Source organism: Halichoerus grypus, chromosome X (genome assembly GCF_964656455.1).
Source record: "Halichoerus grypus chromosome X, mHalGry1.hap1.1, whole genome shotgun sequence".
Lineage (NCBI taxonomy): Eukaryota > Metazoa > Chordata > Mammalia > Carnivora > Phocidae > Halichoerus > Halichoerus grypus.
In genome coordinates this window covers 94004894-94021131 of record NC_135727.1, presented here as the reverse complement: position 1 = coordinate 94021131, position 16238 = coordinate 94004894, and the positions used below count along the sequence as shown (strand labels likewise).

The window sequence follows — 16238 nt, the reverse complement described above, 5'->3', positions numbered from 1 at the left end:
CTGAGAGCCTTTCCCCTTAAGATCAGGAACACGACAAGGATGCCCACTCTTGCCACTATTGTTCAAGATAGTACTAGAAGTCCTAGCAACAGCAATCAGACAACAAAAAGAAATAAAACGTATTCAAATTGGCAGAGAAGAAGTCAAGCTCTCTCTATTCGCAGATACATGATACTTTATGTGGAAAATCCAAAAGACTCCACCCCCAAGTTACTAGAACTCATACAGCAATTCAGTAATGCAGCAGGATACAAAATCAATGCACAGAAATCAGTTGCTTTCTCATACACTAACAATGCAACTGTAGAAAGAGAAATTAGAGAAACTATTTCATTTACAATAGCACCAAAAGCCATAAGATACCTCGGAATAAACCTAACCAAAGAGGTGAAGGATCAATACTCTAGGAACTACAGAACATTCATGAAAGAAATTGAAGAAGACACAAAAAGATGGAAAAACATTCCATGCTCATGGATTGGAAGAATAAACATTGTTAAAATGTCTATGCTGCCATCCCAATCAAAATTCCAATGACATTTTTCAAAGTGCTGGAACAAACAATCCTAAAATTTGTATGGAACCAGAAAAGACCCCGAATCGCCAAGGAAATGTTGAAAAAGAAAAACAAAGCTGGGGGCATCACATTGCCCGATTTCAAGCTATATTACAAAGCCGTGATCACCAAGACAGCATGGTACTGGCACAAAAACAGACACATAGATCAATGGAACAGAATAGAGAGCCCAGATATGGTCAAATAATCTTCGACAAAGCAGGAAATAATATGCAATGGATAAAAGACAGTCTCTTCAATAAATGGTACTGGGAAAATTGGACAGCTATATACAGAAGAATGAAACTCGACCATTCTCTAACACCATACACAAAGATAAACTCAAAATGGATGAAAGACCTCAATGGGAGACAGGAATCCATCAAAATCCTAGAGGAGAACATAGGCAGTAACCTCTTCGACATCGGCCACAGCAACTTCTTTCAAGATACATCTCCAAAGGCAAGTGAAACAAAAGCAAAAATGAACTTTTGGGACTTCATCAAGATAAAAAGCTTCTGCACAGCAAAGGAAATAGTCAACAAAACAAAGAGGCAACCCACAGAATGGGAGAAGATATTTGCAAATGACACTACAAATAAAGGGCTGGTATCCAAGATCTATAAAGAACTTCTCAAACTCAACACCCAAAAAACAAATAACCAAGTCAAAAAGTGGGCAGAAGATATGAAAAGACACTTCTCTGAGGAAGACATACAAATGGCCTACGGACATATGAAAAAACGTTCATCATCATTAGCCATCAGGGAAATCCAAATCACAACCACATTGAGATACCACCTTACACCAGTTAGAATGGCAAAAATGGACAGGGAAAGAAACAACAAATGTTGGAGAGGTTGTGGAGAAAGGGGAACCCTCTTGCACTGTTGGTGGGAATGTAAGTTGGTAGAGCCACTTTGGAAAACAGTGTGGAGGTTCCTCAAAAATTTAAAAATAGAGCTACCCTATGACCCAGCAATTGCACTCTTGGGTATTTACGCCAATGACACAGATGTAGTGAAAAGAAGGGCCATATGCACCCCAGTGTTCCTAGCAGCAATGTCCGCAATAGCCAAACTGTGGAAAGAGCCAAGATGCCCTTCAACAGATGAATGGATAAAGAAGATGTGGTCCATATATACAGTGGAATATTACTCAGCCATCAGAAAGGATGAATACCCAACTTCTACATCAACATGGATGGGACTGGAGGAGATTATGCTAAGTGAAATAAGTCAAGCAGAGAAAGTCAATTATCATCTGGTTTCACGTATTTGTGGAACATAAGGAACAGCATGGAGGACATTAGGAGAAGGAAGGGAAAAATGGGGGGGCAATTGGAGGGAGAGATGAACCATGAGAGACTATGGACTCTGAGAAACAAACTGAGGGTTTCAGAGGGGAGGGGTGGGGGGATGGGTTAACCCGGTGATGGGTATTAAGGAGGGCATGTACTGCATGGAGCACTGGGTGTTATATGAAAACAATGGATCATGGAACACTACATCAAAAACTAATTGTATGGTGACTAACATAACATAAAAAAATAAAATTTTTTAAAAATTCATTAAAAAAAACAAATTCCAAGTGATAAACCTAGAATGATAGATTTGAACCATCTCATCTTCTGGTTCATAATCACTGTGCTATCATTGCCTATTTCTTTTTCCTTTTTTTAAAGATTTATTTATTTATTTCGAGAGAGAGTGAGAGAGCAGGGGGGAGGGGCCGAGGGAGAGGGAGAAAGAAACTTAAGCAGACTCCATGCTGAGTGCCAAGTCCCACATGGGGCTGGTCTCATGACCCTGAGATCATGACCTGAGCTGAAACCAAGAGTCGGACAGTTAACCAACTGCACCACCCAGGCCCCTCTATCATTGCTTGTTTCTAATCAACTATTTAATCTTAGGAATACGCATTACCACAGGAATTAGAGACAAACTGTGCCTAAAACAACTCTAATAATTATGAACCACTACAAACTTATTCTCCAGTCAGACAGAAAAAGACAAATACTGTAGGATCTCACTTATATGTTGAATCTAAAAAAGGTGAACTCAGAGAAGCCGAGAGTAGAATGGTGGTTACCAGGTGCCGGGGGGTGGGGGGAACTGAGAGATATTGGGCAAAGGGTACAAACTTCCAGTTATTAGATTAAAAGTTCTGGCAATCTAATGTACAGCATGGTGGTTTTAACTACTAATACTTTTAACTACTAATACTTGAAGCTAAGAGAGTAAATCTTAAATGTTCTCACTTCCAGGAAGGAATGGTAACTATGTGACAGGATGGAGGTGGTAGCTAATGCTATGATGGTAATCATTTTGCAACCTATAAATGCATCAAATCAACACCCTGTGTACCTTTTTTTTTCACTTCATATAAAATCCTGGTTTATTGAAACTATCAAGGAATTCAATTAAAAAAAAAAGGCAAGTTTCAAACCCAGATTCTCTATAAATCCCATCTTCTTTACCCTACTCCAGGAGGCCTTTCATCTCTTAATGAAGGTCCAGAAGAGAATGTTTAGGTTTTTCTCATTCCCCACCCCCAATATGTTCATCTCTTTTGTCTCTTAAATTCCATATGTCAGTGAAATCATATGGTATTTATCTTTCTCTGACTGACTTATTTCGCTTAGCATAATACATTCTAGTTCTATCCATGTCGTTGCAAATGGCAGGATTTCATTCTTTTTGATGGCTGAGTAATATTCCATTGTATATATATTCCACATCTTTTTTATCCATTCATCAGTCGATAGACATTTGGACTCTTTCCACAGGTTGGCTATTGTTGATAATGCTGCTATAAACATCGGGGTGCATGTACAACTTCGAATCAGTATTTTTATATCTTTTGGGTAAATACCTAGTAGTGCAATTGCTGGATCATAGGGTAGTTCTACTTTTAACTTTTTGAGGAACCTCCATACTGTTTTCCAGAGTGGCTGCACCAGCTTGCATTCCCAACAGTGCAAGAGGTTCCCCTTTCTCTGCATCCTCACCAACACCTGTTGTTTCTTGTGTTGTTAACTTTAACCATTCAGACAGGTGTGAGGTGATATCTCATCCTGGTTTTGATTTGCATTTCCTTGATGATGAGTGATGCTGAGCATCTTTTCATGTGTCTGTTAGCCATCTGGATGTCTTCTTTGGAAAAATGTCTATTCATGTCTTCTGCCCATTTCTTAACTGGATTATTTGGTTCTTGGGTGTTGAGTTTGATAAGTTCTTTATAGATTTTGGATACGAACCTATTATTATCAGACATGTCACTTGCAAATATCTTCTTCTATTCCATAGGCTGCCTTTTAGTTTTGTTGATTGTTTCCTTTGCTGTGCAGAAACTTTTTATCTTGATGAAGTCCCTATAGTTCATTTTCGCTTTTGTTTCCCTTGCCTCTGGCAACGTGTCTGGTAAGAAGTTGCTCCGGCTGAGATCAAAGAGGTTGCTGCCCGTGTTCTCCTTTAGGATTTTGATGGATTCCTGTCTCACATTTGTTTCTTTCATCCATTTTGAATTTTTTTGTGTGTATGGTGTAATAAAGTGGTCCAGCTACATTCTTCTGTATGTGGTTGCCCAGTTTTCCTAACATCATTTGCTGAAGAGACTGTCTTTTTTCCATTGCATATTTTTTCCTGTTTTGTCGAAGATTAGTTGACCATAGAGTTGAGGGTCCATTTCTGGGTTCTTTGTTCTGTTCCATTGATCTATGTGTCTGTTTCTGTGCTAGTACCATATGTCTTGATGACTACAGCTTTGTAAATAGCTTGAAGTTTGGAATCATGATGCCTCCAGCTTTGCTTTTCTTTTTCAGGATTGCTTTGGCTATTCAGGGTCTTTTGTGGTTCCATACAAATTTTAAGATTGTTTGTTTTAGCTCTATAAAAAATGTTGGTGATATTTTGATAGGGATTGCATTAAATGTGTAGATTGCTTTGGGTAGTATAGACATTTTAACAATGTTTGTTCTTCCAATCCATGAGCATGGAATATTTTTCCATTTCTTTGTGTCCTCTTCAATTTTCTTCATAAATGTTCTATAGTTTTCAGAGTACAGATCTTTTACCTCTTTGCTTAGGTTTATTCCTAGGTATCTTATGGTTTTTGGCACAATAGTAAATGGGATCAATTCCTTGATTTATTTTTCTGTTGCTTCATTATTGGTGTATAGAAATACAACAAATTTCTGTATGTTGATTTTATATCCTGGAACTTTGCTGAATTCATTTTTCAGTTCTAGCAATTTTTTTGGTGGAGTCTTCTGGGTTTTCTACATAGACTATCATGTCATTTGCAAATAGTGGAAGTTTGACTTCTTCCTTGCTGATTCAGATGCCTTTTATTTCTTTTTGTTGTCTGATCGCTGAGGCTAAGACTTCCAGTACTACGCAGCAGTGGTGACAGTGGCCATCACTGTCTTGGTCCTGACTGTAGAGGAAAAGCTCTCAGTTTTTCCCCGTTGAGGATGATACTAGCTGTGGGTTCTTCATATATGGCTTTTATGATGTTGAAATATGTTCATTCCATCTATCCCTACTTTATTGAGGGTTTCTATCAGGAATGGATTCTGTATTTTGTCAAATGCTTTTTCTGCATCTATTAAGAGGATCATATGGTTTTTATCCTTTCTTTTATTAATGTGGTGTGTCATGTTGATTGATTTGCAACACGTTGTACAACTTAAACTTACACAATGTTATATCTCAATAAAGCTGGGAAAAAAGGAAAAAGTGAAAGGCTGAAAAGTAAGTCAAGGAATTAGAAAAAAAAAAACAAGTAGAAGGAGAGAATTTTAAAAGGGAAGAACTGAAATTACTGAAATAGAATAACAAGCCAAATCAAAAGGAACAACAAAATACTAGTGTCTTATATGAATATAAAGATGACAGACATACATGCTTGATAGGTCAGGATAAGCTTACCCTCATATACTTAATTGTTATGTTAACAGATAATTATTGTTAAAGTTTATACTTGTCATGTAACTTTATTTTTTCTAATAAACTTTATTAAGTAGGGGGAAAAAACTTACTCTCCATACAAATGCATACACCTGAATCCACAGGTTTTAGGGGCTGACCACATAACTGGGTGTTCTCCAAACTGACGTCCATGTAGAATACAATGTTTATTAAATTGTAAGTAATAAGGGGTGCCTGGGTGGCTCAATTGGTTAAGCGTCTGCCTTCAGCTCAGGGCATGATCTCAGGGTCTTGGGATTGAGCCCCTCATCTGGGTCCCTGCTCAGTGAGGAGTTTGCTTCTCCCTCTCCCTTTTCCCCTCCCCCCTGCTTGTTCTCTCTCTTTCTCTAAAAAAAAAAAAAATTGTAAGTAATAAAATCATGCTAATTTGAGGCTTTTAACTTATTACAACATAACCATAACCACAGCTTTTATTTAGACCTTAAACAAGCTCTGTTCAATGTAGTAGCCATTAGCCATATGTGACTAGTCAGCACTTGCAATGTAGCTAGTCCAAACGGACATGTGCTGTAAGTGGAAAATATACACCAAATTCCAGACCTTTAGCATGAAAAAAAATTATACAAAACATTTAATAATTTTTATATTGATTACATGTTGGAATGGTAATCTTTTAGATATATTGAGTTAGATGTAATATATTATTAAAATTAATTTTACCCATTTCTTTTTACTTTTTAATGTGCCTACTGGGAAATTTAAAATAACATATGTGGCTTGCATTTTATTTCTTTTGGACAGTGCTGCCCTAGACCAACACAAGATTTTGGGGGAGCAGGGGGAGTATTTTGCCACTGACATTGTTTAGAATGGTCAGTGCAAGGTGAAAATAAAAAGCAGATGAATTCTTGTCAGCTTTAACATTGTTTTTAAATCCTCTATAGACAATGCATCCACTTACTGCTTTGCACTCCAGGCCCGATGCCACTAAATCAAATCAATCTAGCTCGCACTACTGAAGGGTCCTCACCTTGATCATAGACTGCTCAGTTGGGCATTTATGGTCCTCTCATTGGGCCCTGGCCTCCTTTTCCACTGTCCCCTCAATTTTTCTGCCATCCTTGCTCCCATTTCTAGGCTGTGTTAACATTGCTCTTTCTCACCAAAAGTTCTATCTGAAATACTCAAGCACCTGCCTCTTCTGCTTGTTGAAATTCCACTGCTTTTTCCAGCTCAAGACTCCTTCCTCAAATCTTCCTCTAAGACTGCAGTCCTCAGGGATCTCTCTCCTCTTTCTAATTTCTCCCTTGTGTTCTCTGACTTGCTGAGACAATCTTGGTCTGTGCTATTCATTTGAATGGACAAATGACACTTTGTCAATGCTTAAAAGTTTTTATTAGTGTGTATGTTTCACTGAGAGGTTCTTAAATAGCTAGAATTTAAATGTCTTTTTCATCTCATTCAGGACCTAGCATAATGTTATGACATTTTATATGTTCAATAGATAATTGTTGAATGAGGGAATAAATGAGTGATTGGCATCATAGGTTAGATTTATTAAAATGAGTTCACCTGTGAGTGACAGCTCACCCAAAATAACAAAAGTTTGGACAAGACAGACATCTTTCTTTTCCCTCATAATTTCTCTCACCTCTTTGTAGGAAGTACAGAGTTCTGGGTACTCAAGTGTGTAGGGGGCCTTGACTCCTTCCAGCTTTTGGTCTGCCATTCCTAGGATATGGCCCTCATTCTTATGGTTCAAAAGAACACCTTAAACAACAACATCAACATGAATGAAATACTTAAGAATATATTTAACAAAAAAAAGTATACAACTTGTACACTGAAAACTATAAAACGCCACTGGAAGAAATTAAAGAAGATTTAACTAATGGAAAGGCATCTTGTGTTCATGTATCAGAAGACTTAATATTGTTAAGATGAAAATAGTCCCTGAAATTGCTCTACAGCATCTGTGTGATCTCCATCAAAATTCTAGCTGACTTCTTTGCAGAGATTGACAGGCTGATCCTAAAATTCATATGGGAATTCAAGAGACTCAGAGTAGCCACTACAATTTTTTAAAAGAAGAGTCTTTTAAAAATCTTTAAAAAGAACAATCTTTAAAAAGAAGACCAAAGTTTGTGGACTCAAACTTCCCAGTTTCAATATTTGCTGCAAAGCTACAGTAATCAAGACAATGTGGTACTAACAGAAGGATAGACCGATGGAATTAAGAGTTGGAAATAAACATTTACATTTACTGTGAATTGATTTTTGATAAGGGTGCCAGGACAATTCAATTGGAAAGAATATTCTTTTCAATAAATGGTGCTGAAACAACTGGATATCCACATGCAAAAGAGTTAAATTGCACCCCTACTCTTACCGTATACAAAAATTAACTCAAAATGGATCATAGACCTAAATTTAATAGTTAAAACTATAAAACTCTTAGATGAAAATGTAAGTAATTCTTTCATGACCTTAGATTTGGCAATGGATTCTTAGACAAGACACCAAAAGCAAAAGCAAAAAAAGGAAAAATAGATAAATGAGTCTTCATCAAAATTAAAAACTTGTGTATCAAAGGACACTATTGAGAAAGTGAAAAAGCAACCAAACCGAATGGGAGAAAAGATCTGCAAATCATATCTTTAATAAAGATTTTGTATTCAGAATACATAAAGAACTCTTACAATTTAACAACTACAACAAAAGATAAATACCCTAACTTTTTTAAACGGCAAGAGACTTCAATAAACATTCCTCCAAAGAAAATATACAAATGGCCAATAAACACATGAAAAGATGCTTAACATGATTAACCATCAGAGAAATAAAACTCAAAACCAAAATGAGATCACATTTCATACCCACTAGGATGGTTCTAATGAAAAAGACAAAATACAAGTGTTGGTGAGGATGAGAAGAAATTGGAACCCTCATATATTATTGATGGGAATGTAAAATGATGCAGCTGCCATGGAAAAGTTTGGCAGTTCCTCAAAAATTTAAACACAGAGTTACCACAAGACCCAGCAATTCCACCCTTAGGAATTTACCCAAGATAAATGAAAACATATGTCCACACAAAAACTTGTACATGAATATTCACAGCACCATTATTCATAATAGCTCAAAAGTGGAAGCAACCCAAATGTCCATAAACTGATGAATGGATAAATAAAATGTGGTATAACCATACAATGGAACATCATTTGGTAATTTGAAAGAAGTACTAATACACAGTACAGCATGGATGAACCCTGAAAGTATAATGCTAAGTGAAAGAAGCCCATCACAAAAGACTACATATTGTATGATTCTGTGTATGTGAAATGTCCAGGATAGGCAAACACATAGAGACATAAGGTAGATTAGTAGATACCAGGGAGGGAAGGGGAGTACTGCTAATGGGTTTTGCGGGCAGATGATGAAAGTGTTTTAAAATTGATTGTGTGATGTTGGCACAACTCTGTGAATATGCTAAAATCTATTGAATTGTACACTTTAAGTAGGTGATTTGCATGGTATAGTAATTATATTTCAATAAGGCTTTTATTTTATTTTTTTTTTAAAACCCAGCATCTTAATCCAGGAAATTATATGGAAGAAGGATCAGGAAAAAAGTGGTGAGGGGAACACACTTATGATTTCTTATAAAAGTTCATGGACATATTCATTTAATCTTCACAACCTATGAGAGTAGAACTATTATTACCTCCACTTTATAGGAGAAAAACTGAAGCACATTTCTTTAAACAACTTCCTCACCCACAAGCAAATAGGTTTAGTAAAACAACCAAAAAAGTATATTCCATGTATTTGGAAATTAAGAACTCATTGGTAAAAGAAAAAAAAAAATCATATGAAAATTAGAAAGTTCTTAAACTGAAAAACAATGAAAATGTTACATATTTAATATTGTTAAATAGACATTTCTAGTCCTGATAAAAAAAGAGCAGACACACTTCCCCCTATTTCTCCCACAAAGTATAGCCTGGATACTATATATAAAAAAACATATGACTTTGAAATGGGGAATACTTAGGAACCTGGGGACCCAAGGAATGACACAGTAATGAGCTTCCTGGGCATTCTTTTTGCTTTATATATCTCATACTGGGGGCCAAAGATGCTGGTAACACAGAAATGCCAGTAGACACAGGAAAAAAAAAAAAAAGTCCCTAAGAAAGTTTGCTTTTTCTAGCTGTAGGACCAGAAAAGGGGAAACCTAGCAAGACAGAAAACTTTTGGACAACAACCACTCTATTCCATCCAAACACCCTGGAAAAAATTATGGCCCTACCACTCTACACACCAGAAAAGGCCAAGGAGAGAGAGTAGACATTCACCCTTGCCAGGCTTTAATGAAGTGACTCACCTCCCCTGCCAGGGTGGTATAATGGAAGACCAAGTGGTTAGACTTTCATCCCAGCCAGACAATAATGACGTATCTCCCATAGTGTCAGTGGAAATCACATGGGGAACCAAGACTTCCACTCCCACCCGGTGGTAATAAGGAACCTTGCCCTCTCCCTGCTGGAATGGTGTCAAAGGAGGCCTAGTAGAGAGTCATGACTTTCACCACCACCTGGTGGCAACAAAATGCCACTTCCAACCCCAGAGTGTCAACAGAGGCTGAGGAGGACATCTGGACTTCTGCTTACAATCTGGCAGGAAAGAGGTTATGTCCATATTCCCCTGAAAGCATGGTGTCAGAGAAAGTCTACTAAAACAAGAATTAAGTAAGATCTAGTGTGTCATAACATAATACTAAAAATATTCAGGCTACAGTCTAAAATCACTAATCACACCAACAGCCAGGGAAATCTCAACTTGAATAAGAAAAGATGATCAACAGATGCCAACAATGAGGTACCAAGAAGTGAACTAGAATTATCTGACAAGGATTTTAAAGTAGCTATTTCAAAAATCCTTCAAGAAGCAATTATGAACATGACTAAAACAAATGAAAAAAAATAGAAAGGTTAAGCAAAAAATTAGAAAGTGTCAATAAAGAAATAGAAGATAAAAAGAAGAATCAAATGGAAACATTGGAACTGAAAAATACAATAACCAAATTAAAAAAAATTTAAAAATCTCATTTGATAAGCTGAACATCAGAATGGAGGGGACAGAAAAGAGAATTGATGAACAGAAAAAACAATAAGAATTACCCAGTCTAAACAAAGGAAAGGAAAAAAAAAAACCTGGGAAAAATACATAGAGCCTCAGGGAACTGTAGAACTATAACAAAAGATCTAACATTCACGTCTTTGGAGTCATGAGGAGAAGAGGAAAAATGTAGGATTGAAAAAGTATTTGAGGGGCGCCTGGGTGGCTAGGTCATTAAGCATCTGCCTTTAGCTTGAGTCATGATCCCAGCTTCTCCCTCTCCCCTCCCCCTGCTTGTGTTCCCTTTCTCGCTGTCTCTCTCTGTCAAATAAGTAAATAAAATCTTAAAAAAAAGAAAAGGAAAAGAAAAAGTATTTGAAAAAATCATGGCTAAAATTTCCCCAAATTTGGCAAAAGGCATAAACCTACAGATTCAAAAAAGCATAATGAATTCCACACAAAATAAACTCAAAGAAATCCATGCCACAGCACATGATAATCAAAATTCTAGAAACTAAAAATAAAGAAAAATCTTGAAATCAATGAAAGAGAAATAATACCTTATCTATAGGGAAAACAATTCAAATGGCAGTGGATTTTTTTTTTTTTTTGGCAGTGGATTTCTTATCAGAAATTGTGTAGGCCATAAGAAAATGATACAAAAATTTTCAAGTGCTACAAGAAAAGAACTGTCAACCTAGAATCCTATAACCAGTTAAAATACTCCTTAGGAATGAAGGAGAAATCAAGATATTCTCAAATAAAGAAAAGCTAAGAGAATTTATTACCAGCAGACTTACTCTAAAAGAATAGCTAATGGAAATTCTTGAAAAAGAACAGGAATGATTAAAAAAAAAAAAGGAATTTGAAAACATTAGCAAGGAAAAAAAATAAGGGAAATAGTAAAAATATAGGTAAATAAAATACTTTCGTTCTCTTGAGTTTTTCAAATTTTTACTTTTGAAGCAAAAATAAAAATGATAACATTATGTGATATGGTTTTCCGTGTGTGTAGAGGAAATATTTAAGATGATTACAAATGGGAGAGAGGAAAGGAATTTATGAGGAGATAAAATATATACACTTCATTCAAACTGGTAAAACATAGCCATTAGTAGAATGTGATAACTCATGTATGTGTAAGTATGTAACACTTAGGGCAACCGTTAAAACTCTGTAGAAAGAGATCTACTCAAAAAATACTATAGGGCCAGAGGGGGACAGGGTTAGAGATGCTACTGGTATCTAGTGTAACAGACCAGAGATGCTGTGAAACATCTTACAACACACAGTACAGTCCCTCAGAACAAAGAATTATGTCAATAGTGCTGAGGTTGAAAAACCCTGGCTTACATGCTTAGCAGTGCTGGATATTATCATTCCTTTTAATAATTTTTTTTAAGTTTGTATTTATGTTTCCCCTTTACCTGCTCTCTAAGTAGCCACTGTTAATTGGTTTTCCACAACCATCATCGCTTCATCATTCTTTTAATCTTGCCAATCTTGTAGTTTGAAAAATGATACCTTATTTTATTTTGTACCTCTTCAGAAGAATGGCGTTATCTTTACTTCTTACTTCAGGTATTATTTGAATTTTTTATAATGAACATGTATTATTTTTATAATTTTTTGGAAAAGCTACTAAAGATTTTTTTAAAATACTACAAATAAATCAAAATGAGTTCTAAAATATGTTCAAGTAAGCCACAGGAAGATAGCTAAAAGAAACAGAAACAAACAAGCCACAGAAAACAGAAATTTAAATGGCAAACTTAAGCCTTAACATATCATTATTTACATTAAATGTAAATGGTCTAATTACAGCAATTGAAAGGCAAAGATTGACAGAGTAGATTCAAACATATAATGCAACCATGAAACTCATTTCAAATACCATATAGGTAGGTTGAAATTAAAAGAATAAAAGTATCTATACTATATAAACATCAATTAGAAGAAAGCAGGAGTGGCTATATTATTAACAGACAAAATAGTCCTCAGAGCAAAAACAAAAAAAAATTACCTTGGACTGAGAGGAATTTTAGAGAATGATTAAGGAGTCAGTCTACCAAGAAGACATAGCAATCCTAAATTGGTATGCATAAACCAACAAAGCTGCAAAATATGTGAAACAAAAATTAATACAACTACAGTTGGAGAGTGATCACTTCAGCAGCACATATACTAAAATTGGAATGATACAGAGAAGATTAGCATGGCCCCTGCACAAGTATGACATGCAATTACAGTTGGAGACTTCAACACCCCTCTATAAACAACTGATAAAACTTCTAGGCAATCAACAAGGATGTATAAGAACTTAACACACCATCAACCAACAGGATTTAAGTAACATTTATATAACATTCCACCCAATAACAGCAGAATACACATTCTTTTAAAGTGTCCATGGCACAAAGATGGCACTGAAAGTGAAGAAGGAAGCCCCTGGCCCCTCCCAACGCCAAAGCCAAGGTTTTGAAGGCCAAGAAAGCAGTATTGAAAGATATCCAGAGTCACAAAAAGAAGAAAAGAAGAAGGAGGAAGAGAAGGAGGAGAAAAAGGAGGATAGTCACACATCACTCAACTTTTAGTGGCCCAAGCCACTCTGGTTCTAAAAGCAGCCAATATATCCCTAGAAGTGCACCTGCAGAAGAAACAAGTTTGACTATTATGCCATCAACTTGCCCCTGACCACAGAGTCAGCCATGAAGAAGATAGAAGACAACAGCACACTGTGTTCATTGTGGATGTCGGGGCCAATAAACACCAAATCAAACAGGTTGTGAAGAAGCTCTAAGACATTGAGGTGGCCAAGGTCAACATCCTTATCAGGCCTGATAAAGAGAAGAAGGCATATGTTCAACTTGCCTCTAACTATGATGCTTTGGATATTGCCAACAAAATCGGGATCATCTAAATTGAGTCCAGCTCGCTAATTCTAAATATAAACATTTTGCTACACCACACAAAATAACACAGTATCTATGGAACATAGAACAAGATAGTTTGTATTCTGGACCATAAAACAAATTTCAACAAAATGAAAAGAATGGAAATAAGAGTGTGTTCTCTGATTACAAAAGACTCAAACTAGAAACCAGTAACCAAAAGATAACAGAAAATATCCAAGCATTTGAAAACAAAACAAAAAAAACATACTTCTAAATAATCCATGAATCAAAGAGGAAATTTCAAAGAAAATAAGAAATACATTGAACTGGATGAAAATTAGAATCTAGCATATCAAAATTTGTGAGATGCTGCTAAACTAGTGCTGAGAGGGAAATTTTTACCATTAAATGCTTACATTAAAAAAAAGGAAAAATCTCCAGTCACCTAGTATTAAGAAACTTCATAAAGGAGCACAAAATAAGCTCAAAGGAAGCAAAAGGAAAGAAACAACAACAATAAGAGCAGAAATCAATAAAATTGAAAGCAGAAAAACAATATAGAAAATCCATAAAACAAGGCGCTGATTCTTTGAAAAGAGCAGCGAAAGTGACAAGTCTCTAGCAAGACTGAAAAACAACAAAAGAGAGAAGGCACAAATTGCTACTATCAGAAATGAAACACAGGCTATCACTGCAGACCTTGCAAACATCAAAAGGATAATAAGGAAATGGTGTGAACAACTCTACACATAAATTTGATGAATTAGATGAAATGGAGCAGTTTTTCAAAAAGCACAAGGTACCACAACTCACCCAATTTGAGTAGCCTTATAAATACTATAGAAGTTTGTAACTTTAAAACTCCCAAGAAAGTAACCCCCAGGCTCACATAAATTCTACCAAACATGAATTCTAGGTGAAGTCTATCAAACATTTGAAAAAGAACCTCAAATTTGTAAAATCTTTTCCAAAAATTAGAAAGGAGAACAATTCTGAGCTTATTTTATGAGGGCAGTATGACCCTGATACCAAAATTAGACAGATAGTCCAAAAAAAGAAAACTGCAGACAAATAGCTCTCATGAATGTAGGCATAAAAGTACTTAACAAAGTATTATCACATAGAATTGAGCAACATACAAAAATAATTACACATCAGGGATGAAGAGGATTGATTCCAGAGATGCAAAGCTGGTTCCATATCTGAAAATCAATCTATGTAAACCACCATATTAATGGTCTAGAGAAGAAAAGTAATATGATCATGTCAATTGATGCAGAAAAAGCACTTGACAAAATTTATCATTCAAGGAGGATATCAGCAAAGATGGTGAAGAGAGCAATTTCAAAAATCTGTCCTTCCATACAAGCAATTAAAAACCTGGCAAAAGCAACATTTTCAGAACTCTGGAAACTAACTAAAAGCTTATAGTGACAAGGAGAGTGCTTAATCAAAAACAAAAACAAAAACAGAAAACAAACAAAAATCAAGCCAAATCTCAGTAAGAAAAGTGGCTTTATGGAATTTTCACAGATCTTGGTTCCATCCCCCATCCCAAGCCCAGTGGTAGCCTTGAAAATAACACCCCACCTTCCTGGTACTGGTGTGGAGGGGAGCAAAACAGACCTCATTTACAAAGAATTGTAATTAATTGCTTTGACTCATCTGGTAGCTCCTTGGAAGATCAGCTCACAAGGTTTACCTTTATCTTGCCTATCTCAAAACTCAGCCTGTTTCTGAACATAGGGTTACAGCATGACCCAGCAGTTCCATTCCTAGATACATACCCAAGAGAAGTAAAAACATATGTTCACATAAAAACTTGTACATGAGTGTTCATAACAGTACTATTCATAATAGCCAAAAAGTGGAAACAACTCAAATGTCCATCAACTGGTGAATGAATACACAAACTTTGGTATATCCATACAATGGAAAATTATTCAGTCATGAAAAGGAATGAAGGATTGACACATGCTACAACATGAATGAAATTGAAAACATTATACTAAGTGAAAGGAGCCAGACACAAAGGTCACATCTTGTATGAATCCATTTCTATGAAACATCCATAATAGATAAATCTATAGAGACAGAAAGCAGATCAGTGGTTGCCAGGGGCTGAGGGGAAGGCGGAATGGAGAGTGACTGCTGAATGTGTATGGATTTCTATTTGAGGTATTAAGAGCGTTCTGGAATTGGATGGTGGTGATAGTTACACAGCATTGTGAATATACTAAAGAACACTGAATTGTACACTTTAAAATGGTTTAAATAATTAATTCTTTGTTACATGAATTTTATCTCAATAAAAGTAATGGAAAAAACGTTCAACACACATTCATGATAAAAATGCTTAGAAAATTAGGAATAGAGAGTTGCTTCCTCAATTTGATAAAGAATGCCTTCAAAAATCCTATAGCTGACAAGAAACACAATGGTGAAAGACAATGATTTCCTCTTAAGATCCAGGACAAGGCAAAGATATCTGCTCTTTTTGCTTTTATTCAGCATAATACTGAAATCCTAGCCAGAACAATCAGGCAATAAAAACCTGATTCAGATCAAGAAGGAAGAAATCAAAGCATCCCTATTTTCAGTTGACATGATGGTCTACATAGAAAATGCCAAGAAATTTACATAAAAACTCCTAGAACTAATACATGAATTTAGCAAGGTCATAGAATATAAGATCAACATATAAAAATCAATAGTATTTCTATGTACTACCAATGA

The 16238-nt window shown here is 35.8% G+C and overlaps 1 pseudogene; it reads left to right on the top strand.

Annotated features, from left to right (window-relative positions):
• Positions 1-12768: 12768 nt before the first annotated feature.
• On the top strand, positions 12769-12877 carry LOC118536219 (U6 spliceosomal RNA; annotated as a pseudogene).
• Positions 12878-16238: the final 3361 nt, after the last annotated feature.